A 5108-nucleotide genomic window follows, 5' to 3' on the forward strand; every position below is an offset into this window, starting at 1 on the left:
AATGCAATCCCTAATCAAACTACCAATGGCATTTTTCACAGAACTAGAACAAAAAATTTCACAATTTGTATGGAAACACAAAAGACCCCGAATAGCCAAAGCAATCTTGAGAAAGAAAAACGGAGCTGGAGGAATCAGGCTCCCTGGCTTCAGAGTCTACTACAAAGCTACAATAATCAAGACAGTATGGTACTGGCACAAAAACAGAAATATAGATCAATGGAACAGGATAGAAAACCCAGAGATAAACCCATGCACATATGGTCACCTTATCTTTGATAAAGGAGGCAAGAATATACAATGGAGAAAAGACAGCCTCTTCAATAAGTGGTGCTGGGAAAACTGGACAGCTACATGTAAAAGAATGAAATTAGAACACTCCCTAATACCATACACAAAAATAAACTCCAGATGGATTAAAGACCTAAATGTAAGGCCAGACACTATAAAACTCTTAGAGGAAAACATAGGCAGAACACCCTATGACATAAATCACAGCAAGATCCTTTTCAACCCACCTCCTAGAGAAATGGAAATAAAAGCAAAAATAAACAAATGGGACCTAATGAAACTTAAAAGCTTTTGCACAGCAAAGGAAACCATAAACAAGACGAAAAGACAACCCTCAGAATGGGAGAAAATATTTGCAAACAAAGCAATTGACAAAGGATTAATCTCCAAAATATACAAGCAGCTCATGCAGCTCAATATCAAAAAAACAAAGAACCCAATCCAAAAATGGCAGAAGACCTAAATAGACATTTCTCCAAAAAAGATATACAGATTGCCAACAAACACATGAAAAGATGCTCAACATCACTAATCATTAGAGAAATGCAAATCAAAACTACAATGAGGTATCAACTCACACAGGTCAGAACGGCCATCATCAAAAAGTCTACAAACAATACATGGTGGAGAGGGTGTGGAGAAAAGGGAACCCTCTTGCACTGTTGGTGGGAATGTAAATTGATACAGCCACTATGGAGAACAGTATGGAGGTTCCTTAAAAAACTAAAAATAGAACTACCATACAACCCAGCAATCCCACTACTGGGCATATACCATAATTCAAAAAGAGACATATACCACAACGTTCACTGCAGCACTATTTACAATAGCCAGGACATGGAACCAACCTAAATGTCCATCGACAGGCGAATGGATAAAGAAGATGTGGTACATATATACAATGGAATATTACTCAGCCATAAAAGGGAACGAAATTGGGTCATTTGTAGAGACATGGATGGATCTAGAGACTGTCATACAGAGTGAAGTAAGTCAGAAAGAGAAAAACAAATATCGTATATTAATGCATATATGTGGAACCTAGAAAAATGGTACAGATGAACGAGTTTGCAGGGCAGAAATAGAGACACAGATGCAGAGAACAAACGTATGGACACTAAGGGGGAAAGTGGCAAGGGTGGGGGGTGGTATGATGAATTGGGAGATTGGGATTGACATGTATACACTAATATGTATAAAACGGATAACTAATAAGAGCTTGTTGTATAAAAAAATAAATAAAATAAAATTCAACAATTAAAAAAAAAATAAAAGAGAGATGTACCACAATGTTCATTGCAGCACTATTTACAACAGCCAGGACATGGAACCAACCTAAACATCCATCGACAGATGAATGGATAAAGAAGATGTGGCACATATATACAATGGAATATTACTCAGCCATAAAAAGGAACGAAATTGAGTTATCTGTAGTGAGGTGGATGGATCTAGCGTCTGTCATATAGAGTGAAGTAAGTCAGAAAGAGAAAAACAAATACCGTATGCTAACACATATATATGGAATCTAAAAAAAAAATGGTTCTGAAGAACCTAAGGGCAGGACAGGAATAAAGATGCCGACGTAGAGAATGGACTTGAGGACATGGGGAGGGGGAAGGGGAAGCTGGGACAAAGTGAGGGAGTGGCATTGACATATATACACTACCAAATGTAAAATAGATAGCTAGTGGGAAGCAGCCGCATAGCACAGGGAGATCAGCTCCGTGCTTTGTGACCACCTAGAGGGGTGGGATAGGGAGGGTGGGAGGGAGGCTCAAGAGGGAGGGGATATGGGGATATATTTATACGTACAGCTGATTCACTTTGTTATATAGCAGAAACTAACACAACATTGTAAAGTAATTATACTCCAGTAAAGATGTTTAAAAAAAAATGCTGAGGCCAACAGACAGCTGGGTTATAAATTCATCTATAACATTTCATTATACTTCTTGATTTGGGTCCATTGCCCCTACTAGACTATAACTTTCTCGGAAGTAGAACCCATATCACTTTTTCTCCCCAGAGCCTAGCTAAATGTCCAACACAAATTTTCATTAACTCTTTGTGGAATAAATGAATAAGTTAAAGAATGACTGAATGAACTGTATCTTTCCCAAACAGATCATCCTTTTACATGCTAAAAACATCCAGAATAACAACAGGAGCTGGACTGGAAGTCCATGAAGTAGGTGTCTAAGTCTGCAAAGAACTTGAACCGAGAGACCTAGGGCTGACAGATTACCCAAAGAGGTTGATAGTAGACATAAATAGTAAATGTAAAGGGGATGGTAGATAGCATAAGGCTTGAAGGACAAAGGGGTTTTGCACCTATGAGGATGAAAGCACAAGGGGAAACCAACTGAATGGTAATACTGCCTCCCAGCGGCCCTTGGGATAAAAGCCTATATACCAGAGCACTTTCACAAAATAATAGCTTTCTCACTTTGAGTGGTTCTGGGCTATGAGCTGGGCCAGGCACCTCTTACTTTATCTCATTTAACCCTTACAACAATCCCTTGTAGACACATAGCTTGTAGATTAGGAGTTAATCACACAGACTCTGGAGTCAGGATGTCTGGCTCTCCTACTTACTAGGTTCGTGACCTGGGACAAATTACTTTAATTCTCAGCATATGTCCCCATCTGTAAAATAGGGATAATATTAGTACCTATCACATACATCCTTGACAGCATAGCAAATGCTATATAAACGTTAGCTATTATCATGCCCTTTTGCCTGGTGAGGAAAACGTATGTTAAATAAATCAAGCATACAATAGGAACTCAATAAATAAACTTCCTTTGCTTTCTCCCCTTATGTCTTAGCTCCTTACAGTGTGCCCTCCTTAATGGTCCTGAAATTTAAATAGGGGACTCCCAAATAGCTCAAAGAAGTCAGTTCCTAAAGGGAGCAATAAGGAATCTCCAGTAAAGAAACTGAGAAACCTCCATTAAAAAGCCCAGGGCATGTGGTTCTGGAAAAGAGAACTCTACTGGCACTCTTGTTACTGTTATTAGAGTGAAGACCTTCCCAGCAATGAAATTCACTCTACTCAAGACAGAATGCACGGAGATTGTGAAAATCTACTAAGATTTGTGCAGGATGTCACATTTCTAGAAATATTCAAATAAATATGATCTGTCCAGAGCCTATTTTTCACCACTTTGCCCACAGAAGCTAAGGGACCATGATCACTTTCAAGATTGGGCTAATAATACCCTACTAGAGAGTCTATTCTCTCGTTGCTTTCCTACTATTATTGTAAAAATAAAATTCATGAAAATGATAGTTTTCAAGTGACACAACACTGATGCGATTATCAGACTGCCCACCCCAGACCACCTTTGAGATGAGATGTATCTTTACCTGGTAAGACTTACTGGCAGATCTGCACATCGATAGCAAACAGGCTCCTTTCATACTTGTAAAGCTCTCCATGCTTCCACAAGCTTCCTCTGATTCAGATTTTAGTATTCCTGGGTGTTCTATTTGAGAGACTGAATATACAAACAATGACCAGACCATATTTAAAAACAGAACTCTGACCCACAACCTGCCCGAAGCCTACCCGGGAAACCAACCCCCTTATCTATAATAAACAGCCCAGGAAGCCAGCCTGCTTTAAGTCAGACTTGTAGGAAGTCAGACTGCGGTGTCTAGTGATAGTCCAGGAAGCCAAATAACCCATATAACAATCCGCTCAAAATAGCCAGGACTTGATTAACAACTGACAGCTTCCCTAATTTTTGTCCCCACTTCCAACTTAGGACCAACCAGAGAAAGCCACATATGCACCCCTAACCAATCACACAGGATGCCCCTCTCTTGAGTTAGCCCACCTACAACTTACCCATGAAAACAGCCTTGAATCAGGACATACCTGAAACCTTCCCTTTTTTCACTATTAAGCTTTCCAACTCCTCTGCCTGCCTATGAGTCTCTGCCAAAATACAAGTGATGGTGGCTGACTCCCTTTCTAAATATAGCAAGCTCTTGAATAAATAGCTTTTGCTTTTCTCATTTGGTTGGTCATCATTTATTTCCACATATTGGACCTAGTAATTCTACAAAGAACTAATTTCCAAACCCTCTTTAAAAGATATTGGTTGGGCTTCCCTGGTGGCACAGTGGTTAAGAATCCGCCTGCCAACGCAGGGGTCACAGACAGGTTCGAGCCCTGGTCCGGGAAGATCCCACATGCCACGGAGCAACTAAGCCCGAGCGCCACAACTACTGAGCCTGCGCTCTACAGCCCGCGAGCCACAACTACTGAGCCCATGTACCACAACTACTGAAGCCTGCACGCCTAGAGCTCATGCTCCACAACAAGAGAAGCCACTGCAATAAGAAGCCCGCGCACCACAACGAAGAGTAGCCCCCATTCCCGCAACTAGAGAAAGCCCATGCGCAGCAACGAAGACCCAACTCAGCCAAAGATAAATAAATAAATTTTTTTTTAAATCTTAAAAAAAAAGATATTGGTTAACATTGTTTAAATGTGTTGTTTCTGAAACAGTCATAAAGTTAGCGGAGAACATCTCTTTTACTTCATCTTAATAACCTAAATCTATATGCTCCAAGACTCACCTTTCGGCAGAAGATATCCCTGGAATGGGCGCAGCCTCCTTCTGCCCACCTGAGCAATGGACATAGTGTCGAAGCGGGCGGGCGGAGACCCCGGGAGCGCCTCCGACGCTCAGGCCGACCTTCGAATGGGAACTACAATTCCCAGTGGCCCCTGCAGACCGCCGGCCGCGGCCACGATGCGCCTGCGCAGTGGCGGGGGCTCCGGCTGTGTGGTTCCCGCCAT

The 5108-nt window shown here is 41.3% G+C and overlaps 1 long non-coding RNA gene across 1 annotated transcript; it reads right to left on the bottom strand.

Moving 5' to 3' along the window:
- Positions 1-2894: 2894 nt before the first annotated feature.
- Positions 2895-4940, bottom strand: LOC133100875 (uncharacterized). Its single transcript, XR_009702551.1, has 3 exons — positions 4886-4940; positions 3679-3795; positions 2895-2940 (listed from the first exon to the last, which is right to left on the bottom strand). It is a non-coding gene; the product is annotated as an uncharacterized LOC133100875 (long non-coding RNA).
- Positions 4941-5108: the final 168 nt, after the last annotated feature.

Source organism: Eubalaena glacialis, chromosome 11 (assembly GCF_028564815.1).
Source record: "Eubalaena glacialis isolate mEubGla1 chromosome 11, mEubGla1.1.hap2.+ XY, whole genome shotgun sequence".
In the NCBI taxonomy this organism is placed as follows: domain Eukaryota; kingdom Metazoa; phylum Chordata; class Mammalia; order Artiodactyla; family Balaenidae; genus Eubalaena; species Eubalaena glacialis.